Source organism: Lynx canadensis, chromosome D3 (genome assembly GCF_007474595.2).
Source record: "Lynx canadensis isolate LIC74 chromosome D3, mLynCan4.pri.v2, whole genome shotgun sequence".
Classification (NCBI taxonomy): Eukaryota; Metazoa; Chordata; class Mammalia; order Carnivora; family Felidae; genus Lynx; species Lynx canadensis.
In genome coordinates, this window is record NC_044314.2 from 28,007,489 (window position 1) to 28,034,625 (window position 27,137).

At 42.0% G+C, this 27,137-nt stretch overlaps 1 protein-coding gene across 5 annotated transcripts in view; it reads right to left on the reverse strand.

Moving 5' to 3' along the window:
* CD3H18orf25 (chromosome D3 C18orf25 homolog) overlaps nucleotides 1–26,569 on the reverse strand; it is an 88,993-nt gene extending 62,424 nt beyond the window's left edge. Inside the window, exons 1-3 of one of the 5 annotated variants that reach the window (XM_030335710.1) lie at nucleotides 26,558–26,569; nucleotides 26,261–26,265; nucleotides 22,101–22,313 (exon numbers count right to left, since the gene is read on the reverse strand). The gene's annotated coding sequence lies outside the window, so the exon portion shown is untranslated. Of the gene's footprint in view, nucleotides 1–22,100; nucleotides 22,372–26,260; nucleotides 26,266–26,557 lie in introns of those variants that run through there. The other 4 variants (XM_030335711.1, XM_030335713.1, XM_030335714.1 and 1 more) reach the window with 4 other exon arrangements.
* Nucleotides 26,570–27,137: the final 568 nt, after the last annotated feature.

Sequence of the window (27,137 nt, forward strand, 5' to 3'; positions counted from 1 at the left end):
GGATCCTCTTTCCCCCTCTCCCTACTATGTCCCCTCTCCTACTTGCAGTCTCCCTCAAAAAAAAATTTTTTTTTGAAAATTTTACCAAAGAAGTGTACACATTGTTAAGTATACAACTTGATGATTTTTACAAAATAAACATATCCATATAATGACCACATAGATAACAGAACACTCCCCAAATCCCAAAAGCCTCCTCCATGCCCTAATCATTACCTGCCCCTCCCCCAAAAGTAACCATCTTTTGGACCTTTATCACCACAGATCAAAGTTGTCTATTCTTAACTTTTAAGATGATATAAAGAAATAGGGGAATAGTCTGTATCCATAGTTTGGAAGACTCATTATTGTTGAGATGTCAATTTTTCCCAATCTGATCCAGATTCGATATATTCCCAATCAAAACCCCAAGCTATTTTGTAGATATCGACATACAGATTCCAAAGTTTGTATGGAAAAGCAAAAGACCCAGAATAGTCAACACGGTACAGAAGGTTGAAGGACTGACATTACTCAGTTTCAAGACTCACTATAAAAGCTACGGTAATCAAGACAATGTCGTACGAGCCAAAAGGCAGACACACAGATAAATGGAACAGAATATAGAGAGCCCAGAACACATTTAACTAACCACTGATGAAAGAGCAATAAAAGCAATTCAATGGATAAATAATTCTTTTTTTTTTTTTTTTCAACGTTTATTTATTTTTGGGACAGAGAGAGACAGAGCATGAACGGGCGAGGGGCAGAGAGAGAGGGAGACACAGAATCGGAAACAGGCTCCAGGCTCTGAGCCATCAGCCCAGAGCCTGACGCGGGGCTCGAACTCACGGAACGCGAGATCGTGACCTGGCTGAAGTCGGACGCTTAACCGACTGCGCCACCCAGGCGCCCCAATGGATAAATAATTCTATTGAACAAATGGTACTGGAACAACTGGACATTCACATGAAAAAAAAAAATCACCTAGGGGGTGGTGGTGGAATAAAAAAAAAAAAAAATCACCTAGACACAGACCTTACACATTTCACAAAACTCAAAATGGATGAGAGACATAAATGTAAAATGCAAAACTATAAAAATTCTAGTGGAAAACAGGAGAATATTTAAGTGAACTTAGGTTTGGCAATGAATTTTCATTTCTTTTAATGTTATTTTTTGAGAGAAAGACAGGGAGAGTGTGAATCCCAAGCAAGCTCTGCCCTATCAGCACAGAGCCCCCTATGCAGGGCTCAATCTTACCAACTGTGAGATCATGACCCACCAAAATCAAGAGTCGCTTAACTGACTGAGCCACCTAAGTGCCTTTGGCAATAAAGTTTTTAAAATTTTTTTTAATGCTTTATTTTTGTTTTTGAGAGAGAGAAAGAGAGCGTGAGCAAGGGAGAGGCAGAGAGAGGGAGATACAGATTCCAAAGCAGGATCCAGGCTCCGAGCTGTCAGCACAGAGCCCGACACAGGGCTCGAACCCGTGAACCACCAGATCATAACCGGAGCCAAAGTCAGACACTCAACCAACTGAGCCACCCAGGCGCCCCTTGGCAATGAATTTTTAAATGTAATGCCCAAAGCACAACCCATGAAAGAAAAAATAGACTATTAAAATTAAAAATTTCTGCTCTGCAAAGACACGGTGAAGGGAACGAAATGTTTGAAAAATATGTCCACGTCTCACTTTAAAAGAAACAAAAACAAAGGCACACATCTTCCTTGCTCTTTCACCTCAACTACCAAACTTTAGGATCCAACAGCATCTCTAATTCCTTTTCTTCCCAGTGTTTATTCATTTTTGAAAGAGAGAGAAAGAGCACGTGCACATGTGTGATTGGGAGAGAGGCAGGGGGGACAGAGGATCCAAAGTGAGCTCTACACTGATAGCAGAAACAGAAGAGAGCCCAATATAGGGCTCGAACTCACAAACCACGAAATCATGACCCGAGGAGAAGTCAGGTGCTTAACTGACTGAGCCACTCAGTGCCTCAGCATCTCTAACTCTGTTTCCATTATTCTACCTAAAGTTTGCTAAGACTACCTTTATTTCATGTTATTAAATCCAAGAGACATGTTTAGTCTTCATTCCTTACCTCTGAGCAGTATCTGATGCTGTTAACCATATTTCCTCCTTCTTGAAAATCCCTTTCCAGACTTCTATACCATCACACTATTCTGGTTTTTCCTCCTTTCTCTCCAATTCAACCAACTTATATCTCCTTTGTTGACTCATTCTCATCTCTCTAAATGTAGTTATTTTTTTAAGAATTGTTTTCCCATTTAATCTGCCATGTTTCATCCCAGTGAAGTCTCAGCTCGCATAAGATCATTTAAGTACCAATTCATTAGGAATGGTTAAGACCACTGAGAGAAACCAGGATACATACAACCAAATATTCCATCATCTGTCAACTGGCTTGGTAAGGACTACTTCCAAAGTGAGGTGCCAGAATGATGTTCTTCAACTTCAACAAAGAATTATCTTTGACAGGGGCTCTGGGCGCATCATGTCCAAAGTAGCCACTTTAATAACCTACGGGAAGAGTTTCCACCAGGTCATCTTGATTGAATAATTGACATATTCCAGTTTAAAGGATATGAATCAACAACCAGATGAGGAGGCACATGGGGAAAGTATGTGGAGCTTCCATGCTCTCTCCAGGCACACCACTCTCCCCAATCTCCCAGTGTTCACCAACCTGGAACTCCAAATTTAGTTCTTCATGGCCCAGAGTTGGGCCCTCTTTTCTCTTGTTGTAATTCAAGGTGGTATGATCAACACCCTTAGCTCCCAAATTCACAACTTTAGACCAAAGGGCTCTTCCAAAGATCTCCAAAAACCCAGTGATCAATTGCCTCCTTGACATTCTAGTTAAATTATCTTAAAGATACTGCAAATTTCGTGTTTAAAAAAAAAAACAAAAACAAAACCCAAACCTGCCTTTCCTCTAGCAAGCACTTAATGTGTAATTAATTCTGTATCATTATCAAATCCAAAAGGGATACCCCCAAATTCCATTTTAACACCACATCCTATCAATTTGGCCACCCAAATATCCTTCAGGCATTTTCATTTCCCTACTGCCTGGACTACTATAATAATCATAGTGGTCTCCTCATACCCACTCTTGATTGCTACAAATGCAACCAGAATTATTTTGTTTAAAAACTAAAATCTGATCTTGTTATATGTCTCTTCAAACTCTTCAAAATATTAAAACCATTTTTAAAAGAAAAACTAGGGCAGAGGATATTTAATTCAACTAATATGTATCAAATACCTATTATGTCAAGCAACGTGCTAGGTCTGGGCTTACAAAAATGAATAAATCACAGTACTCACACTGAGATATAATCAGAAACAAATCTGTGGCTTGAGAACCTACTATTTAAGTGTTTCAGAGCAGTTAAAGACAGTAAGCAGCTCACACAAATGAACTGGATTAATGTAACAAGTAGTGCAAAATTAAGGAAGTGCTACAGGAGAGGTATAAACAACTCCAGACATTCACCAGATCAGAACCAGGAAAACTATCTATGAAGAAGATAATAAAATATGGGTTTGGAAAGGTAAGAATGATTTTAATAAATGAAAGCAAGGATAAAATGGGCTACCACAGAATCTTAAAACTCTATACCAAGAGAGACATGAGAAAAAACATTAAAAGCAAGAAAGGTCAGAGGCACTGGACTCAAAACCCAAGATGGGATTTCAAAGTTTCATTTGAGATAACTTAAAATTGATTAGATTAATATGAAGAGGTCTATGTTAGCAAAGACAATAATCCTGCATAAATAAAACTGCTGTCGGTCACTTTTCATCAATGTTACTCCCAGCATTCATACAATATGGTAGTAACACTAATTCAATACAGTGGTAGCCATGAGATATGGTGATCCACACCTTTCCAACAAGAGAACAAAAGTTCCTAAGAACATCATTCCTGATGCAAGAAAAGAAAGTTAATTTGAAGCACCATGTATCCACTGACAAATTATTGATGTTCTCTAAGCCACAATTTCCTTGTTTCTAAAACTTCAGTCCTTGGCAGGACAAAATGAGTAACACATGCAAAGCACCTAGTACACAACTTCAAAGTCAAATTTCAAGAAACAGTATTTTTTTAAACCTTTCTATTCTCTCTTCTTCCTCTTCACTTCAAGTTCCTCACAGAACGAACATTGTAACATGTCTACAATGTTATCTGAATCCATTCATGTATTAGGCACATATTTATTGAGTACTTGTGCCAGGCACTGGGAAATATGCAGTACTTCCCTGACAGTAAAGTTTAAGAAAGAGACAAATGAATAATCACACAACTGAATAATCACACAAACATCAAATTTACTACTGTGGTAAGTATGTCAGAGAGAAGATATATTGGCACCATAAAAAGAGAAAAAGAAAGAGGAATGTAACATAGCCAAAAGTAAATAGGAACCCACTATTACAAAGAGAGGAAGGAGACATAGATTTAAGTTGATTTGTACACTCTGGCTGCATCGTGGAGACAGGATAGAAAAGGAGACAAGTAAATGTCAGTAGAACAATTCAAAGGCAAGGTAAAAAAAAATTACAGTAGCTCTGGACTAATGGTTCTGGCAACAGAAAGATGTGGATGGATGTGAGATCATGGAGCAAACATGTGGAGTGAGAAAGGCACGTGTCAAGGGCAAGTCTTCGGTTTCTGGATTCTGCAACTAGACTGACAGTAGAACTAATCACTAAGAGAACATGAAAGGACCTGTGTAGTGAATGGAAGAGAAAACGACATCAAGAGTTTGGTTTTAGGCTTACGGATTCTAAAGTGCCTTTGAGATATCCAAAGAAATGTTGGAGAAGCACTAGATATTTCATATTGAGGTCTAAGCTCAGCAGAGGTTGGGGAGGGATTTTCCTGCCAAGAATATTAAAGTATTCTTGGCACTCCTAAGATCAAATAAAACAATGAACTGGAAAAAATCTAATCTTTGACAATCGGCTACCATTTTCTCTATTTTTCTCTGTGTGCACCTCTCACTGTAAGTAATGACTGTGTAAGTAATGACATGAAGAAGAAAGGCAGCAGGGCGCCTGGGTGGCTCAGCTGGTTGGGCATCTGACTCTTGATTTTGGCTCATGTCATGATTCTAGGGTCGTGAGGGATTAAGCCTCACTTTGGGCTCTGCACGGAACATGGAGCCTGCTTGAGATTCTCTCTGACCCTCTCCTCAATTCATGCTTGCTCTTTCTTAAAATAAGAGAGAAAGAAAAGAAAAGAAGAAAGAGAAAAGAAAGGAAAAGAAAAGAAAAGAAAAAGAAATGCAGCAAAGTAGAGAAGAAAAAAATAATTTAGGTAGGAGTCAGGAACTTGGGTTCTAATCTTCATTCTGCCACTAACTGTATAACCTAGGATGAGTCTCAACCTTTGTTCTTCAGTTCCTAATCTGTAAAATTTAAAAAGGAGTAGGAAGTAGAAATACACATTCTGAAGGTTAAAAGAAACACATGCATATATGAAACAACATAATGCTTTAAAAAGTCTAAAGCATAGGGGCACCTGGGTGGCTCAGTTGGTTGCGTGTCTGACTTCGGCTCAGGTCATGATCTCACGGTTCATGAGTTTGAGCCCTGTGTCAGGCTCTGGGCTAACAGCTCAGAGCTTGGAGCCTGCTTCAGATTCTGTGTCTCCCTCTCTCTCTGCCCCACCCCTGCTCACACTCTGTCTTTCTCGCTCTCAAAAATAAACATTAAAAAGTCTAAAGCATAAACTGCCCAAGCACACTACTTAGACACTTCTCAATACATAGCATTTATGTAGGAAAGAAGAGTAGTTTTAGTAGTATTTTAGTGCTAATCTTACATTTTTGTAAAAATAACTGCAAATTATCCAGCCTTTGGATGACTGCATGGAACTGTTTGATGCCCAAGGATACACTACATCTGTTCATATGTATAAAAACAGTAACACTATTAAAGTCAAGCACTCTTTAATCTCCAGAAAACTGCTAAGCATTTAAATGCATTAACCCACCCCCAACAACTCCATAAGGTAAATACTATTATTCTATTTTACAGATAGAAGCAAAGTTAAGGAATTTGCACAAACTCACAAAGTTAATACTGGAGTCAGGATTTTCTCAGAAGCAACTCCAGAGTCCAAGTTCTTTATCAGTCATCATCACTCCACAGTACATCCCACCTAGCACTATATCTTAAAACAACGAGCCACTCAATAAATATTTGCTATTGACAACCCTCAATCCATCACTCTTAATTTATCATAAACAATTAGGTGATAGTTTTGCTAAACCATAAAGTGTAAGGGCTTTGGAGTCAGAGAAACAAACAGAGATTACACAGAGGAGTTAATACAGAGAATCTGTAGATTCTGAACCACTTAGATACAATATTTAACTGGTGCTCCCTCACCCCAAAAATGTTAGGATTAAGTAAAAGGAGAGCAAAGTGCCATGCAAAACCCAGAAAACTTACAGTAATATGACCTTTGTTTTTATCTGAAGCCTACGTGACTTTGGACAAGTCATGTAACCTCACTAAGCACATTTTCCAGCTACAAAATGATACTACAGTTAAGTACTAAACTAAGAATGTTATTTTGAGTATTAATTTCACTTACAATTTACTGATTGTAAACCAGTCAATGCTAGATTAACAATGGAGAAACATTTAATCTGCATTTTACTGTTTTTAAAATAGAACTATTCTTATCTTAGCCTAGGAGAAAAATCTCCTCTAACACTTGCCATCTTTTGAAAAGCTAATAATAAAACCCTTACAGGGGGAAACCACCTGGGGGGGGGGGGGATAAATATTTGCTATAGATGACAGTAATAAAGTCAAGAAAAAGAATGCTTTCAATATTGTATTTTCAGTCAAAAATGCTACAGGCTAGCTGCAAAAATTGGAAACGACCAAGACATCCTTCAGCAGGTGACCAAGTAAACTATGGTACATCCCAACAATGGAATATTATTCGGTACTAAAAAGAAATGGGCTATTAAGCCATGAAAAGACCTGAAGAAAACTTAAATGTACGTGACTAAGTAAAAGAAGCCAATCTGAAAAGGCTATATACTCTATAATTCAAACTATATGTCATTCTAGAAAAGGCAAAACTATACAGACAGTAAAAAGATCAGTGGTTGCCAGAGGCTCAGAGGAAGGAAAGATGAACAGGTGGACCACAGAGGATGTTTAGGGCAGTGAAAACTACTCTGTGTGATACTACAATGGTGGATACACATTATGTGTCCAAAACCAGAAATTATACAACACCAAGAGTTAGCTCTAATGTTAACTATGGACTCTGGGTGATGATGTGTCAATGGAGGTCCCTCAGTTGTTAGAAATATACCACCCTGGTTAAGGATATTGATAACGGGGCAGACCAAGCATGTATGGGACCAAGGGGTACATGGAAAACTCTCTGTACTTTCCATTCAATTTTGCTGTGAACCTTAAAACTACTTTTAAAAAAAAAAGTCTATTAAAATAAATTGCCAAAAAAAAAAAAAAATTCATGGTTGTCAAAGAGGAATGGAGAAGGGGAAGGAATAGTAAGTGAAGCAAAGGAAATCTTTAGGGCGGTGAAACTATTCTGCTGGATACCACAATGACCAACAGGCATTAGGCATCTGTCAAAATCCACAGAACTGTTATTCTGTGTTATGGTATCTGTTTTTCCACACAAAAAGTGGGGCCTAACTAATGTAAACATGGACTTTAGTAATGTATCAATATTAGCTCATCAATTGTAACAAATGTACCAAACTACGGGTGCCTGGGTGGCTCAGTCGGTTGAGCTTGAGACTTCAGCTCAGGTCACGATCTCACGGTCAGTGAGTTCGAGCCCCGCGTCAGGCTCTGGGCTGATGGCTCAGAGCCTGGAGCCTGCTTCTGATTCTGTGTCTCCCTCTCTCTCTGTCCCTCCCCCATTTATGCTCTGTCTCTCTCTGTCTCAAAAATAAATAAAAACGTTAAAAAAAAAAAATTCAAATGTACCAAACTAATGCAAGATGTTATTCAAAGGGAAACTGAAGAGGGGGTATGCAGGAATTCTGCACTTTCTGCTCAATTTTTTAGCAAATCTAAAACTACTCTGAAATATAAATTCTATTAATTTTTTCTAAATGCTGAGGAAACTGTTAGCTTGGAGCTGTTGGAAAACCAATTTTGCCCTCATAAAAGAAAAGTCTGGCTAAAAATGAAGCCCACAAAGAAAAGCAGTAGAAAGCCAGTATACAAAGAGAAAAATAGTGCCCAGATGATATCAAATGAGTTTCTAGCCCCAAATAGGCTAGAGGCCAGTTGTACCTTGGATTTATCAAAGTTAAATGAACCTATCAGATCTCATTTTTGCTTTCTAAAAATGCATGTGGTGCTACAGTACACATATGGTACAGTCATCTGCGTAAACATTATTGCAGGAGCTAGGGGTCACTGTATACAGAAAACAGATCTACTTGCAGACTTCATTGAAAAGTCAACACGAGAGCAATCTGCATTACCCTGGCCCTTGTATCTTGGCGTCCTAGTGCCTCCAAGCACTGCTACTAGTGACTATAGTCAATTTCAGACACAGCATAAAATTCGACCATGTAATTAGCCGAGACCTCAATGTTTCAAAAAGGCTCAAGGAACATTTTAAAAAGAAATAATATGTAGGCAATTTCAACTGAAAACCCTACTAAAAGAGTGCTTCAGTGACTATTACTTTTAAAAAAGAAATTGATGAGGAATGCCTGAGCCTCCAAGTCTTCATTTAGGCTCAGGTCATGATCTCATAGTTTGTGGGATCAAGCCCCGCACTGGGCTCTGTGCTGACAGCTCAGAGCCTGCTTGGGATTCTCCCTTTCCCTCTCTCCCTGCCCCTCTCCCGTTGGTACACTTGCATGCTCTCTCTCTCAAAATAAACTTAAAAAAGAAAAGAAGAAGAAACTGATCAATGTTTTATTGCTTATCTGTAGACCCTTTATAAAGCTGTAATTTAAAAAGATACAAAGAATGAGTGGTCTGCCCACACTGACAACTTCCTAAACAATTCCATTTAGGTTTCCAGAACATTTTAATTATTTTTATTAATTATTGCTCATAGTTAACCTGAAATGTATAATCCTCATTTCTAAGAAAAGAATATGTAGGTCAATGGCCAAGATATATTTAGATAGAATCAGATAGATATATTTAGTAGAACAGTTTCTGAATTTCCAACCTGCTTCTTAACCTAAGACTAGACTGTGCTACCCAAGTAGCCTCCTTCAACCAAAATGAAAGTTCTGAACATCTGGATCTTTACAAAAGATAATTTAGGTTATATATTTTAAAAATAAAGCTTTCATACAGGCTCCTCAAAATAAGTTTTCCTAATGTATTTGAGGTTTAATATTTAAAATTTGGGGTTTCCCCACAAATATACAAGAATATATCTCCTGAGTGAATAAAGGTATATCTACGTTGTACACTGAAGAAGGTAAACAAGACTGCTCCTTGCTTAGACTTACAGTTTCTTTTACATACATTTCCTTACAATTAAAATAAAACTTTTTAGGCCTACGAGGCATGTACTGCTTTAGTCTCACTTCAGCATCATTTTGTTTCATTAGGATCCAGATTTTTCAACATGTAAATAAGATCTTTTCTGACTCAAGGGGTTCTGCATTTGCTGTTCCCACTACCAGGAAAGCACGTTCCTTCACTCTTTTGAAGGCAGGATAGCTCCTGTATTTCAGGTCTCAATTCAAACTCACCTAAAAAAAGGCCTTCATAAATACACTAAACACCTCTCACCCATACCCCATTATTCTCCATTTTTTAAAAGGGATCTAAAGTTACCTTGCTCATTTGTGTATTTATAGTTTATTTTCTGTCTGTTTCATAGAATACAAGAGGGCACAAGACTTGTCTCACTGTAGCATCTAGAAAAACACCCAACAGAGCAGACATTTAATATCTGTTGAACAACATATACTTATATTCAGTATTTATTAAGTAAAAGATATTTTGCTAGGGCCTGTAGATATAATGTTTAAAAAACAAGTTTCATTAAAATAAAATCTTGAGGACATTTTGCTTTTTCAAAAACTGACCATTTTAAAATCCTTTATTTTTAATAATTTCCCAACCACTTAAAAATTTTAAGGACAGAGGCACCTGGGTGGCTCAGTTACTTAAATGTCTGACTCTTGATTTCAGCTCAGAGTCAAGCTGGGTTCTGCACTGACAAAGCAGAGCCTGCTTGGGATTCTCTGCTCTCTGCTCTCCCTCCCCCTGCTCACACGCACTCTCTCAAAAATAAACATTTAAAAATAAATAAATAGGGGGCGCCCGGGTGGCCCAGTCGATTAAGCGTCCGACTTCAGCTCAGGACATGAACTCACGGTTGGTGAGTTGGAGCCCCGCATCAGGCTCTGTGCTGAGAGCTCGGAGCCTGGAGCCTGCTTCGGATTCTATGTCTCCCTCTCTCTCTGCCCCTCCCCTGCTCGTGCTCTGTCTCTGTCTCTCAAAAATAAATAAATGTTAAAAAAATTTTTTTTTACATAAATAAATACAGGTGCATGGGTAGCTCAGTCGGTTAAGCCGCTCACTTCAGCTCAGGTCACAATCTCCAGCCCCTGTCGGGCTCAGTGCTGACAACTCGGGCCTGGAACCTGCTTCAGATTCTGTGTCTCCCTCTCTCTCTGCCCCTCCCCCACAAGTGCTCTGTCTCTTTGTCTCTCTCTCTCTCTCTCTCTCAAAAATAAACATTTAAAAAAATGTTTTCAATAAATGAATGAATAAATAAATATTTTAAGGACAAACTCTGCTACAAGTGTAGTTGCCCTTTAGCACTGGCTTTATCTACAAATGCATCATAGCTTAGCACATGCCTTTCAGATATGCGTAATAATGATACAAAACTTAAGAAACTAATTATTTTTTCAAAATTGCAGCCACAGGAAAAGCAAATGGCATGACATTTTTCCTTCCTTATATCTATGGCTCAACTAATACAAACTATCAATGTTTAAATAAATACTAAACTACTTCATAATTTGGTTTTGCCACAATTATACAAGAATACATCTTTTGTGGGCACCCAGTTGGCTCAGTCAGAAGAGCATGTGACTCTTAATCTTAGGGTCATGGGTTCAAGCCCCACTTTGGATGTAAAGATTGCTAGATACGTATACATATATATGTATGTCTATGGGGTGCATGGGTGGCTCAGTCAGCTAAGCGTCCAGCTCTTGGTTTCAGCTCAGATCATGATCTCATAGTTCGTGGGTTTGAGCCCCACATCCGGCTGGGTGCTGGCAGTCCCAGAGCCTGATTGGGATTCTCTGTCTCCCTCTCTCTCTGTCCCTTCCCTGCTGGCTCTCTCTCTCTCAAAATAAATAAATAAACATTTTTTAAAGTAAGTAAATTTTAACCAAAAAAAATCTTACTTCATGTAAATCAAAGTATATCTACCTTTTGCATTTAAGAGGTAAACAAGGCTACTCCTTTGATAACTTTCCCTAAAAACAAATATCCATTGTTTTTACTTTGTAGAAACCCCCAAACCACCATTTCTTTAGTATATTTATATTTGAAAAAAAAAAATAGATATACTTTTCTATACCGCACTTACTTAAAATTATGCCCACGGCATACCAATTAACCAATAAAAGTAAAAACTATGACATATTAATAGGGAAGGAGTTTATTAAGCAAAGGAATTGCAGTCTAAATAGCTTCACAGCAGGGGCGCCTGGATGGCTTAGTCGGTGAAGCATGCAACTCTTGATCTCAGGATTGTGAGTTCGAGCCCCATGTTGGGTGTAGAGATTACTTAAAAAGAATAAAATCTTTAAATTTTTTTAATGTTTATTTATTTTGACACAGAGAGAGAGACAGACAGACAGACAGAGCATGAGAGGGGGAGGGGCAAAGAGAGAGGGAGACAAGGAATCCGAAGCATGCTCCAGGCTCTGAGCTGTCACACAGAGCCCAACACGGGGCTCAAACTCACAGACTGCAAGATCATGACCTGAGCCGAAGTCGGATGCTCAACCGACTGAGCCACCCAGGCGCCACAAGAATAAAATCTGAAAAAATGAATAAATAAATAGTCTCACAGCAGTCTAAACAAATATTTTAAAGTTATTTTTTTAATAGGCTTGCCTTCAAAATTCAAAAATTGTGGGGTTTCTTTACAGTTTAAATATTCAACTGTGTTTATTACTGAAACTATGATTCAAAAATGATGCACTCTCCTAGCACTGAAAATCAAAGCAACTAGACTACTTCTACACTGTTGTAAAAATACTTCTTGCATTAATGGAACTTAAAAAAAAATCATGAGACTACCACCAACGAGAGAAGTTTCTGCCTCCAAGACAGTTATGATATAAAATAGATTATAGTTTGTATCTACTGCTCTTTTTTTAAATAAGAATAGCTTTCCTAATAATTGGGACCAAAGTTAAAAAAAAAAAAAATCCATGACAATCAGTTGTGAGTCTTTAAAACCATTTTCTAAGCTCTTTGTCAAACTCTGACTACCCTGCACCTAAAAACTTTAAAAAAACAAAAAAACAGAGCCCAAATTAAGGTGTTTTGAAGTTTTGCTTTTTTTTTTTAATTAAAAAAAAAAATTTTTTTTTTAATTTTTTTTTTTTTTTTCCAACGTTTATTTATTTTTGGGACAGAGAGAGACAGAGCATGAACGGGGGAGGGGCAGAGAGAGAGGGAGACACAGAATCGGAAACAGGCTCCAGGCTCCGAGCCATCAGCCCAGAGCCTGATGCGGGGCTCGAACTCACAGACCGCGAGATCGTGACCTGGTTGAAGTCGGACGCTTAACCGACTGCGCCACCCAGGCGCCCCCAAATTTTTTTTTTTTTTATGTTGGTTCCTTTCGAGAGAGCGAGCATGAGCGGGATAGGAGCAGAGAGAGAGGGAGACACAGAATCTGAATGAAACAGGCTCCAGGCTCTGAGCTTTGAGTACAGAGCCCGACATGGGGCTCGAACCCACGCAAGATCATGACTTGAGCCATAGTCAGACGCTTAACCAATTGAGCCACCCAGGTGCCCCTTTAATTTTTTTCTTCTAACGTTTATTTGTTTTTGAGAGACAGAGACAGAGCCTGAGTGGGTAAAGGACAGAGAGAGAGGGAGATACAGCATCTGAATGAAGCAGGCTCCAGGCTCTGAGCTGACAGCACAGAGCCCAACGCGGGGCTCAGAACTTGTGAACTGTGAGATCACGACCCGAGCCAAAGTGGAACACCTAACCAACTGAGCAACCCAGACGCCCTAATACATAGTATTTAATAAATATTTGTTAAATTGATGAACTGAAGAATCATTTTAAAAAATCACCATGACTAATAATGAAACACCTTAACAGTACTATCAACTTGGATATAAAAATAAATCAAAAAGAAGCCCCCTCTTCCTAGATGTTCAGTTCTAGGAAGAGATTCCATTATGTCCCTAATGGTGGTGTTGCCAAATCCTTTGAAGTAGAAAAATTAACCTTGTTTCTAATTTTTATATATAAACACTAACTTACTTTAATGACAATAGTACCCTTATCTTAAGTAAGCACTAATATCTCAAAACAAATACTGCTTTTCAAAGATTTCTTTTGATTATTTTTTGCATTTGGGATTAGTTTTCCACTGAGAAGTTGTAGCATGGATAAAATGGGCAATGCAGTAATCAAAGATCAGGATTGAAATAAAAACTCCTACAAAACTATAATATAGTTGAAATAGCCCTCTTCTCCACAGCAATCCATCCCTTCCCTTCCCTCAGCTCTCAAACGGAAGAGGTCGAAGAGGCTATAAACAAGGTACAGTATAAAAGGCTAGAACTGGGAATGATGAAGGGCATTCAGAGTGAGGAGTTATGAGTAATTAAGTAATGGAGTTCAGCAGTGATTATCAAGAGCTGCTAATACCACAGAGAACCAAACATTAAGTGCCTCCTAATGCAAGTACTCAACATCACCTATAAAATATTTTCCCCCCTCAAAGAAAAAGGAGAGACTATACATTATAGAAACTGAATCTGATCAAGCCTCTAAACCTAAAGCCAAATAACAAGAAACCAAAGGGACAGAGGAACACGTTTAATACCACCATCGGAATATAACTGGCAAATTCAAACTGGGAAAATTTTCTTCAACAAATAATTTGCCAGGGGAAAAAAACAAAGTGGGGGACCTTTAAATTACAAAACATTACAGACCTTATTTGACTCAATCTGAGTTAAGTATAAAAATACATTTATGAGACAACAGAGAAATCTGAATACTAAATATTATATGAGAGTAAAGAATTATTGCTAATTATTCTCAGTGTGGGAATAGTTGTTTGGGTTTTTTCCTTAAGAGTGAAGTTGATGGGGCACCTGGGTGGCTCAGTCGGTTGAGCGGCCGACTTCAGCTCAGGTCATGATCTCGCAGTCCGTGAGTTCGACACACTGTCAGCTGTGCTGACAGCTCAGAGCCTGGAGCCTGTTTCAGATTCTGTGTCTCCCTCTCTCTGACCCTCCCCCGTTCATGCTCTGTCTCTCTCTGTCTCAAAAATAAATAAACGTTAAAAAAAATTTTTTTTTAAATAAAAATAAAAAAAAAAGTGAAGTTGACTAAGAAACTGCAGTGCTAAAAGATTGGAGTACTGAAAAGGAATGTTAAAAATGAATGCAGTTGAATGAATTTGGCCTATCCAAACTGAAATATAAATTGAGAGATTGCAACCACGGGAAGAGAGCAACTTTGCTTGCTTGCCAGCCAACCTTTTCTCCACTGATACAAGCTCTATAAATAGGCCAAGAGTGATAATGGCTGCTCAAATCACTTCATGTTACAGATACTACCACTACTGACATGCATCTGGCCCAGCCCCAGGCTGTGAATAAACCAGCATCGAGAGCCAAGGAAGTTACCAAATGCAGAGAATGCACCATGGCTAATGAGAGACCCTCTACTCAAAAGCAACATTGGTGTAAATTAAGGATAAAGAACAGGTTCTAGATTTTCTCCAAGATTTCTGCTCTGGCCATTTCTATCTCCCTCAGAATACAGAACACATAAAGATGGGTCACCACATGGTGGGATCTGAGGTCCCCAAGATAAATGATACCAAAAACTTACCAGAGCAAATCATTTAGGGGACTGCAATGGAGTAAAATAATAGGAAACCCTTGATGATAAAGTGTTGATGTAAGAATAAACTATGCTTCTATGTTAGATTAAAACGAAGGCAGCCAGGGGTGCTGGAGTGGCTCAGTTGGTTAAGCATCTGACTCTTGGTCTTGGCTTGGGTCATGATCTCACGGTGGTGGGTTTGAGCCAGCGCCCCCCCACCCCCCACGGGGTCCAGCTCTGCCCTGACAGCACAGAGTCTGCTTGGGATTCTGTCTCCCTCTCTCTCTGCCTCTCTCTACTTGCTCTCTATCTCTCTCTCAAAGATAAATAAAAATAAACTTAAAATTTTTTTTAAACTAAGGCAGACAGGATACTACTTAAAATCTTAACCACATGAGGTTTTTGTTCTTAACACAGAAAGGAAAACAGTTCTGTTTTCCCAGAGTTTTAGTCCACACCCAACTTCCCTATCCCCAACAATACCTTTCTCTAATTATAAGGCATCTAGCAAAATGCTGACTCAGAACATCATAAAAGTTATTTTTTTTAACGAGACAACTCAATAAAAAATAACTTCTAAACACTTTGGTCCATATCTTGTTTCCCTAATGTTTGCCATGCTAATGAAAACTTAAATTTTTTAATTTTTTTTTTTAGCTTATTTATTTTGAGAGAGAGAGAGAGGGTACAGGCAGGGAAGGGCTAGAGAGGGAGGGAGAGAGAGAGAATCCCAAGCAGGCTCTGCACTGACAGCGCAGAGCCCGATGTGGGGCTCAAACTCAGGAACCATGAGATGGTGACCTGAGCCAAAACCAAGTGTCGGATGCTTAACCGACTGAGCCCCCAGGTGCCCCGAAAACTTAATATTCTAAATTACTTAAGCACAACCCTAATTTATCCACATTCTTGGATATGACTGCTATAAGTTTCAACAGATTTAATTTTGGTAATCTTTGAACAAATGACCAGAACTTACTAATACCTGGACTTGAAATCCAGGCAGAGGAAAAAGTATTTTGTAAACAAACTGGCAGTACAAAAAAGAACACTCAAGTCCGCATTTTCTTCTACACTTAGAGACCCATTTAAGAAAAATGTCATTTAAAAACAAAAACAAAAGAGAGGCACCTAGGTGACTCAGGGGGTTGACCATCAGACTCTTGGTTTTGGCTCAGGTCATGATCTCATAGTTTGAATTGGAGCCCCGCATCGGGCTCCACGCTGGCAGTGCAGAGCCTGCTTGGGATTCACTCTACTCCCTCTGCCCCTTCCCCACCTGTGCACACACTCTCTCTCAGACAAATAAACTTTAAAAAATAAATCAGTAAAACAAATTGATTTTATAAAGGAAAAGACTAATTCCACACTATAATTATTTTGTTTTACAGTACCGTTTTCTCCTATAGCCCACTATTCTTCACGTTAAAAAAAACTTTTTTTTAATGTTTGTTTCTTTTTAAGAGAAAGACAACACAAGCAGGGGACAGACAGAGAGGGAAACACAGAATCTGAAGCAGGTTCCAGGCTCTGAGCTGTCAGCACAGAGCCCAACACGGGGCTTGAACCATGAGATCATGACCTGAGCCGAAGTAGGACGCTCAGCCAACTGAGCCACCCAGGCATCCCAAAACTTTACTGTTTTTTTTTAAATGTTTTTATTCAATTTTTGACAGAAAAAAAGTGGATGAGAGGCAAAGAGAGAGGGAGACAGAGGATCCAAAGCGGGCTCTGTGCTGACAGTAGAGAGCCTAATGCAGATCCCACGAACCTCAAAATCGTGACCTGAGCCGAAGTCAGATGTTTAACCGACTAAGCCACCAGGCACCCAACTTTTCTTCACATTTTAGAGCAGGAAAGAAACTCAGAAGTCATCTGGTTCACTAGATTTGAGTACCTTAGGCAGAAATGGTTTCTTTCATCTTTCCACCCATTCCCACCCGTCACCTACTCAGTAAATGGGATTTTAATTTAATCAGGTATAAACAACCCCACATACACATACACGTAAGTCAATTCTGTGGTTGGTTTCTACTTTTAATTAATCTTCAGTTAACTAGAAAATACTCACCTAGGTAGTTTTTAAATTGAATAAATTCAAACTAGTAAGTTAGGGTTTATACCATGTATCTTTTTGCTATTAAATTACAGAGGCTGAAATCCTTGTTTTGAATAGGGACATGAAAGAGAACAAAATCAAAACTGACAATGAGCGCCATAAAGCCACAAAACCTAAAAAAGACACTCATCAAATGTGAGTCACATTGGTTATTTTATGGTATTTTTAAACCACGTCTACTATTATCATCTGCTAACTTTATGAAAAATATGTATAATATATATAACACACATTTCCTCCCTTAGTTCAGAAATATAGAAGGAATATGAAATACTTCTTAGTTTCACCCTGCTCCTTCCTTTCACCACAAGGACCTGTAGGCTGAGTGTGAAAACTGACTGAACATCAATCCCACTTGTGCTGAGAAGCTGCCCACACAGAAGCAGAAAACTGTTTATTTCCCCTAAGTTCAATCATGAGCCCTGAAAGAGTAAGGAATATAGGTACAATTAAAGATAAATGCTGAAAGATTTAGAAAAGTTTCAAAACAACAGTCAAATTTAAATTTAAGACTAGAATTTAAAAACTAAAGAAAAATAACTATCAAATTACTTCAGTCTGACAAATAACAATCAACCCAAAATAAAGAAAACCAGCAACATTTCTACTCATTGAACGTAAGGATGAAGAAAATCTTTTAAAAGGAATGCCTATTGCATCCTTCATATTCCACCTGAACCTTTTTTCCCTAAAAGAAGAAAATAATTTATTAGCAGACTAAGGTACCTTCACAACATAACCCTCTGTAAATTGAAGGCACTGGTCACACTTAACCAGTCAAGATTATTGATACTCATGACTTTTGCATAGGCTGTTACCTAGCCTAGAACGCCCACCTGGAAACCCATCCCAACTCCGGTTTAAATAAATTTTTTTAATGTTTGTTTTATTTTTGAGGGGCAGTGGGGGTGGGGGGGAGAAGGGAGAAAGAGAAGGTGGGGAGGGGGGAAAGGGGTAGAGAGAAGACAGAAACACAGAATCCAAAGCAGGCTCCAGACTCAGTTGTCAGCACAGAGCCTGACGCAGGGCTCAAACCCATGAGTTGTGAGATCATGACCTGAGCCAAAGTCAGACCTACTGAGCCACCCAGGTGCCCCACAAATGCCGGTTTAAATGGTTAAGTTCCTTTAGCATCAGGACCTGGTCAATCCTATTCACCAAGCATAGCTCTAGCAACTAGAGCACTACTGGCACAAAGTAATCAATAAATAAGTGTCCTGTTTGTCCTGTTTTCTCAATAGCTCTTCCCCCTTTCTACAGTCAGCTTTTTACTCATTTATTACTGCCTATTTCATTTTTACTACAGCTATCCAAGAAAATTTATTTGACTCCAGATTCTTTCTTAAAATAATACAGAATACCAAAATCAGTAGGGTTCAAAAGAAAACACATTAATGGCACGTTTTTAGGAACGCCTGGTTGATTCAATCACTACAGCATATGACTCCTGATCTTGGGGTCATGAGTTCAAGCCCCACGTTTGGTGCAGAGTTTACTTTAAAAAAAAAAAGTAAAAATTTAAAAAGTAGCATTTTTAAAAATATTTATTTATTTTTGAGAAAAAAACAGACACAGAGCACACAAGCGGAGGAAGGGCAGAAAGAGAGGGCAAGACAAAGAACCTGAAGCAGGCTCCAGGCCGTCAGCACAGAAACTTATGTGAAGACAAACCCACGGGCCGTGAGATCATACTCTTACCAAAGTCAGATGATCAACTGACTGAGCCACCCAGGCACCCCAAAAGTAGCATATTTATTTTACAGGTTCTCTCAAGTACTGTCAATTATAAGCATGTAAACATGAACATACATGTGTTTTCACATCCCTAGTTACATGCAGGAAAATCAGAAAGGTCTAAGATGGTTTGTCAAAATTACAAACGTAGGGTTTGGGTGTCTAGTACATACCAGTTCCAAACTTTAAAAAGAAACAAAACAAAACAAAAAACATTCTAATTGCCCATGCATCAAATTTATTCATGCACATGTCAGAACAAAACTGTAAAACTGAATATCCCAGCAAAACAATTCTTTGAATGAGTTTACAAGTTACATAAAAGTTACTAGTCATATAGTAAGGAGCCTTAAAGTACCAATGTCACTATCAAATAAAATCTTTGAAGGACATACAGTGAACACTCAGTTCCAACAGAATCTAAAGCTGAATTTATCCTTAATATACAGATCTGGGATTAATCATGAAAAGTATAAAACACAGAGCCTTATGGCACTCATTCATAAATGCATTTAAGAGTAATATACACTAAATTAGTGAGGAATTTAACAACTACACTGTGAACGTAATATGAAGCTAGCAATGGGGAAAGTTTCCAGCTCCAAAATCCAGGCCACTCATTTTCCACAAAAAAATGTCAGAAAAAATTGTTTCATTAAGAAACCATTTAGCTGATGCTTCAGGTATAATTACCTTGCAGCTTCTCTCTGCTTTTCATGTTGTCTACACCTGTATTGAAGTTTACATCTACATGTTAACATTATGAAAAAATATATGGCTTGAAGTTTCAAAAGTATGGGGCGCCTGGGTGGCTCAGCCAGTTGAGCATCCGACTTCCACTCAGGTCATGATCTCACCGCTCATGAGTTCCAGCCCTGCATTGGCTCTGTGCTAACAGCTGAGAGCCTGGAGCCTGCTTCAGATTCTGTCTCCCTCTCTCTCTCTCTCTCTGTCCCTTCCCCGCTCATACTCTGTCTGTCTCTCTCTCAAAAATAAACAAACATTTAAAAAAAAAAAAAAAAGTACAGTCATACTGAAAAGCGTTCTGATTTAAAAATGGCTAAAGGGGTGCCTGGGTGGCTCAGCTGGTTAAGCATTCGACTTCGGCTCAGGTCATGATCTAACAATTCATAAGTTTGAGCCCAGCATTAGGCTCTGTGCTGACAGCTCAGAGCCTGGAGCTTGCTTCAGATTCTGTGTCTCCCTCTCTCTCTCTGCCCCTTCCCCCCAGTTGTGCTCTTGCGCATGCTATGTCTCTGTCTCTCTCCCAAAAATAAATAAAAACATTTTAAAAATTTACCAAAAAATGGCTAAAAATATTATTTCTCAATGGAACTGCGTGAAATTTCATTGAGATCCTTTTCAAAGTAGCATAGGTCACTGCAGTAAATTCCATTTTAGTTTCCTGAACTAACTTCTATTAAAAATTTAACTCAGTTTTATATTTCCTAAGCACCTACTGTGCATAAAGCACTAAATGAGGCATCATATTTGCCAGATTAGACAACTAAAATATTACACTTCGTAGTAATTAGACGACCAAAATATCACACTTCCTACTAACAAACGGTTAGCGTTATGACTCCTCGGGACATCAGGTAATAACTATCAATTGTAGGCCTCTAAAAATGCTTGTTAAACCAAAAGGCAATGCTCTTGCTGGAGGAATCCAGATTGCCTAGATCAGCAAAACTACATTAGAAAGTTAATAGCCTCCATCCTTAAAATATCCCTGGAGAAGAAAGGGAGTGATTCAAACTGTTAGCATGTGCCCAACTACACTACACAATAATAGGCTAGGCAAAACTGCCAGATGTATTTGTAATTAAGAGGTCCAACCTTGACAAAGCATCACCAGTGGGATTTTCATCCTACTGGCTGGAAGGATTCAGAAAGCAAAAGCTCAGTCAAGAAGTGAAAAGCACATCTAAGCATAAACTGCTCGGGCGGTTCAAGCTAGAACAAGTACCCACAGACGTTCATTCCTTCAACCTGAGAGACTCTATTCTGACACAGCAGAGAGGACGATTTAAATGGGAAAATAAGGAGCACCTGCGTGGCTCAGTCCCTTAAGCGTGGGCTCCTGATTTTCGCTCAGGTCATGATCTCAAGCCCTCCATGGGGCTCTGCGCTGACAGCGGGAAGCCTACTTGGGATCCTCTCTCCCCTTCTCTCTCTCTCAGAGTAAGTAAAATAAAATTAAAGGAAAGTAAATTAATGAGAGAATGCATAGCCTGCTGTTCTCGTGGGGGCTGCTGCCCCAACAATAAACTGAGGTCGGTGCTATAAGAAATTAATTACAAAGTAGGAAGCGCTACTGCGGAGAAGTGAAAATTCTCTGGGAAGAGCCAGAGAAGACAATGATCTTTGACTTGGGATCCGTCAGTTTAACATTTGCGCCGATTTTCCAAAGAAAGTTGACAAACTCTCCACCAGACGTCAATTCTGGAGGCTGACACATCCCTCCATCGACTGGAGGCGTCTGCCGACCCAAGGTAGTGGAAGCGCCGAGAGGCAGGCGGCGCCAGCCAAAGGAAGCTTTTTCTCCCTCTCCTAGGCCGCGGCAGCCGCGGCGCTGGGGCGGCTGCCTGGGCTCCCGGGAGCAGGGGCAGGTGTCGGCGCCAGATCCCCGCTCGCGGAGCTGGCAGAGTTGGCAGAGCTGCCGCCGCCGCTTCCCCGGCGGGCCGGGACGCAGGAAAGTTGCGTGAAGACAACTCCAGGCCGAAAAGCGGCTCCCCCGCGCAGCCCGCCGGCTGCGGCATCTCCAGCCTCCTCTCAGCCCCCGGGGACAGGGACCCGCGGCCCGCGGAACAGGAGAGGGAGCTCCGCTCGCCAGCTGGGCGAAGCCGGGAAGACCCGAGGGTCACTGCCGGGCGGGCGGGCGGGCGAACAAGGCGTCGGGCGACTCCGCTCCTCTCGGGAGCCCCCACCCGGGCCGCGCCTCCCGCCAAGTCCGGGCGCGAACACTAGGCGCCCGCCGGCCGGGCCCGTCACGACCCCGGCGCCCGGGCGCCGCAGATCCCACACCCGCGGCCCGAACCCCTCTGACTCAACCCGACCCCTCCCCGGGACGCAGCCCGGTCCCACGGCTCGACCCGCTGCCGGGCCGCGGCCCTGCGCACCTTCCCGCCTCACCTGCGCTCCGCGGCAGCTCTGCACCTCCTCGCCCGCTCCGCGCGCCCCGTCGGGGCACGCACCGACCCCCCGGCCGGGACTCCCCCGGCCGCGGTGACTCGGGACGCGACGTCAACCGCCGCCTTCTCCTCCTCAGCACAAGCCCCGGCGGCGAGCAGAGGGTCGCAGTCAAAGCCCCGCCGGGGCTAAGGCGAATCTCGCCACCTCCACAGCCTCCACCACCAAGTCCCTTCACTCGTCCGCGCCGCCCGGAGAAAATGTCACCAGAGGCCGTTCCGCTCGGCGCCTCACTTCCGCCCGGAACCACAGAGGCCGCGCCGGTCGGCTAGAGCGGCCGCTGCGGCGGCGGCCTCCAGGGACTGGCTCGGGAAGCCGAGGGAAAGCCAGACAGCGCCATCTAGCGGACAGGAAAACGCAATCCTCCAGCTGCAGAGCGCCCAGCGTGCGGAAACCAGCTTCCCCGGCTCCTTTCCCGCGCTCCATCCATCTGATGAGGCCGCTCCCTTCCGGAAATGTCCTTCCTAGAGGGTCGGAAATCAGCCAATGCAAGTCAAGGATAATGCCCTAAAAGAAGGACATTGTTCCCTTTTCAGTGCACTTCTCACTATTCACCCCTTCTGAAGCCTTCCCTCAGGGAGCTCCTAGTGTCTGAATCCTTGAGTGACTCTTCACCGCTCCTTTCGTGGCAGCAAAGTTCCCTGGCCCCCACAAACTGATTTTCTCTAAGTTGGCTACAGCAATTTGAGAATCAAGGCGGGGGGGCGGGGGGGCAGGCGGACAGGAATGATAAGGAAAGCCGGTAAGAGCAAATAAAAAGGGCCAGCCTGATGTCTGAGCCTGGACTCCCTTGCGTGCTTTTGGCTTCTGTAATCTTGCTTGCCTCTTCCTTCCTTGCCTGCTCCAGCCAGCAACCAGGAACCAGAAGCTTGACTGTACTAGTCCTGCCGAACCCAGAAGCACACGTGTATAAAGGATCAATAAAACCCAAGCTGGGTGCTCAGCCTTTGGAGGTGATTCTGCTGGGCCAGCACTGGTGCAAAATAAAGTATTTTCTGATTTCTCGAGTGCATGTCGCTTGTGTCTTCCTGAACGCCTAGTATTTCCTGTAACATTTTCTCCCCACTTTTTTGCAGATGGTGACAGCTTGGCTGGTGCAAATTCGGCTGTGCTCTTCTCTTGCAGTAGCATCAACATCCCATTGGAGTTTTCTGGTCAGGAACCCTACAACCCTGGCATATAGACCGCCACCTGCTGGTGAAACCTGATCAGCCAGGGAGACCCTGCTCTCCCCTATGGGCGGCAGACGCCCCAAATTCCACCTCTTCAGAGTCACTGCTCTCATTTGCACTTCAGCGTGGGAGGGGTGATGCATCTGTGCATTCTATGAGTTTTTGAGACCTTTTCTTGACGTCTGTAATTGAAAGAAATGTGCTATACGTGGAACCTGGAGGAAAGGTGAAGTGGGTGCTGGCTACCTGGCTGGTATAGGGCTTAGAAGGAGAGAGAAGAGGTACTGAGAACCAACTTTATAACTCAAGATCTAGCCAAGGACCGCACTCCCAAAGGCAGGGTTCTGAAAAATGAATAAGTAAGAGCTTAAGGAGAACATGTAAAAGGTCTTTACTTTTTCAGGAACCAAGCTGGAAGCTGGGGTGACCACTACCCAAGAGGAGATTATGAAAATCACAGCGCTAGCCCCACGTTCCCCTTAACATCAGTGTCCCCATCAGATCAGGTGCTTCAGCTGCCCCAGTTCACTCATGTATGTTGACTGCACACAAGCATGAGAATTTTCCATCCACGGCTAAACTAATAAATTGATAATCATTTTATATTAATAGCTAACTTTTTTTTAATACCCGCTATGTGCCAGGCACTGTGCAGTGTGTGTGTGTGTTTGTGTGTGTGTGTGTGTGTGCACCGTGAGTTTAAATGGATTCAGTCATTTAATCCTCACAACAACCCTAGGAGTTTGGTACTACTACCAACCCCAGGTGACAAAAAGGGGAAGTGAGGCACAGAACGGCAAGGTCACACATCAGTACTGGACTCCAACACAAACAATCCAAGTCCAGAGCTTGCTTTCTCAACCACTACCACCAGCTATCTCTTTGAGACTGAGAACATACTGTGTGCCAGATACACATCTTGTCTATGTATGATATTTCACTTATTCATGCATTCGTTTATTCATTGATTTCCCTGCTACCTTAGTCCCCAAAGAACTTGAGAAGTTGGGGGTAGTGATAAGAGCCCAAGCTCTTTCAGAAGAAGAGGAGAAAATTTAATTACCAAGATCACAGCTGTCAGTCTTGAAGTGAAAGTGTAAATGTGGACTAATACTGTCTAGTTTTTCTTTCACAATCTTTTTTTTTTTATGTTTATTTACTTATTTTGAGAAATGGGGAAGGGGCATAGAGGGAGAGAGAAAGAATCCCAAGCAGGCTCCATGTTGTCAGCACAGAGCTGACAATCCCATAAACCGTGAGATCATGACCTGAACTGGAAAATCAAGAGTCAGAGGCTTAACTGACTGAGCTACCCAGGCAGCACCATGGTTTTTCTTTGACATTCTTATCAGTGCTGTAGATACTGAAATGTCTCCCAGAATCTCATGTGCATGCCATGCTCAGCTCTGCAAGCTCCTGAAATCCCATCTCCATAAAACCAGTCCAGTCCAGCCACCATCCATATCACTAGCAACTCTCTCCATCCCATTGTCTCTACAGAAATTTGTCAAGAAACCTCTGTTCACAGACCCTGTCCTACAAACACTTCCATCCCTTAGCCTACCTGCAATGTTATTACTGAATCATAGCAATGGTTCTCTCAACTTCTGTCGTAAGCCTTGGAGGCCAGGGCCAGGCTTGTCTGAATCACTCCTCAGCATTATTGTTGCACCTGATGCATCACCTGCACTGAGGCTGGGCCTGCAGCAGGTTCCTGTTAGAAATGGCCTCGGGGCACCTGGGTGGCTCAGTTGGTTGAGTGTCTGACCTCAGCTCAGGTCATGATCTCATGGTTTGTCGGTTCAAGCCTGGCATTGGGCTCTGTGCTGACAGCTTGGAGCCTACTTCAGATTCCATGTCTCCCTCTCTCTCTGCCCCTCCAACGCTTGTACTCTGTCTCTCAAAAATGAATACACGTTAAAAAAAAAAATTTAGGGGCGACTGGGTGGCTCAGTCGGTTAAGCGTCTGACTTCAGCTCAGGTCATGATCTTGTGGTCAGTGAGTTCGAATCCTGCATTGGGCTCTGTGCTGCCAATTCAGAGCCTGGAGCCTGCTTCAGATTCTGTGTCTCCTTCTCTCTCTGCTCCTCCCCCGCTCATGCTCTGTCTGTCTCTGTCTCTCAAAAATGAATAAATGTTAAACAAATGGTGGCCTGAACAGTAACATCAAAGTGTGGCTGGCCTTGCTTGGACTATAGTCTGTTCCCTCCCGACCAAGCACATTACTTCTGCTGTTTCCCCCTGCAAGGTGGATGTTATTATTAGAACCACTCTCTAGATGATGAAAATGGGAGATCTGAGAGACAGAACTCTCATTTCTGGTGTCTGGGCTGCCCCTACTCTTCTCAGATTGCTAAGACCTGGGCAACCCCCCTCCCAGTGTAACCACCCACCCATCTGCCCTCCACCCCCAGCATAACCAGCATTCACTCCAATCTCCCAGCACCTGCTATACAGGGAAGTGCTGAACCTCTGCACTTGGTGGCCACATAACCTCAAACAAGCCACCACTTCCAGAGTTAACACTACCTGCTTTGCCTTGGAGCATTATTTCACAGAATTAAATTACGTCCTCCACGTGGAAGGCCATCTCGAACATTCTAAGGATTCCAAGTGGCAAAAGGTCACATGGTCATCAGCACCAGGGGCTCTGGAGTCTGGCAGGTCTGAATTTGGATACAGGTCTGCCTCCCTCTAGCTGTGACCTCTGGGCAGTTGAGCAATCCTGTCAAGCATAAACATCCTCACCTGTTCAACACGGAGGACTCCTGATACTACGTTGTAGGCTCTCCTGGGGGTTAAGTGAAGTGACTGGTGTGTGTAAAGTTATCAGCATAATTCATGGCTCAGAGAGAACACTCCGTAAAGGGGGTCCTTGTTCTGATGGCAACAGTCCAGGCCAGCACCTCACTGGTTAGTACAGGCACAGACTCGCACTGATTTACAATGATGTTGCCACCTCAACTGCCAAGTCCACATGGAACCAGAATGGAACAGGGCAGAAGATGTCATGCAAGTGGAGCCATCTGCAGCTAAGAGTGGCTGGGAGGGGACACCTCCTTCAGCTCCCTTGTTCGCTGGGGTGGCTGAGCGAGGCTCCTCTGTCTCGGGCTCCCCGTCCTTCTTTCCAATCAGGTGACCCCCTTGATATCCCTTCTATATGGAAAATCTGTAACTTAAATTGTTGTAAACGTTTATTCATTTTTTGAGACCGAGACAGAGAGAAACAGAGCACAGGTCGGGGAGGGGCAGAGAGAGGGAGACACAGAATCCGAAGCAGGCTCCAGGCTCCAAGCTGTCAGCACAGAGCCCGACGTGGGGCTCGAACCCACAGACCGTGAGAGCATGACCTGAGCTGAAGTCGAATGCTTAACCGACTGAGCCACCCAGGCGCCCCAGGAAAGTCTATAACTTGTATTAAAACATGAAAATAAATGCAAAAGATAGTTTAAATTTTTTCAACAAATGTGTGTTGCCCTCTCATTTTTTTCCTGTAAGGACTAGCTCTGAATGACACAGCACCCGACCTTGCGGGGCCTCCAGGCTGGAAGCTGCAATCTTCTACTCCACTGCCCATCACAGGAGCAGCTTGTTCCCTCTGTAACATCTGCCCTCCCAGGTGCCTGTGGTGCATGCTCCTCTTCCTCACCCATCTGAGTCACCGGAGAGCACGGGGCCCTGCTCTGGGAGAGACACTCGTTCGTGGGTGTGAATGGAGGAAGTCCATCTGAGGATCTGCCTAGGGAGATACAGAAACCGGAAAGGATGTCCAGACAAGGAAGTGGTGCGAGAGGCTGGGAGGAGGCAG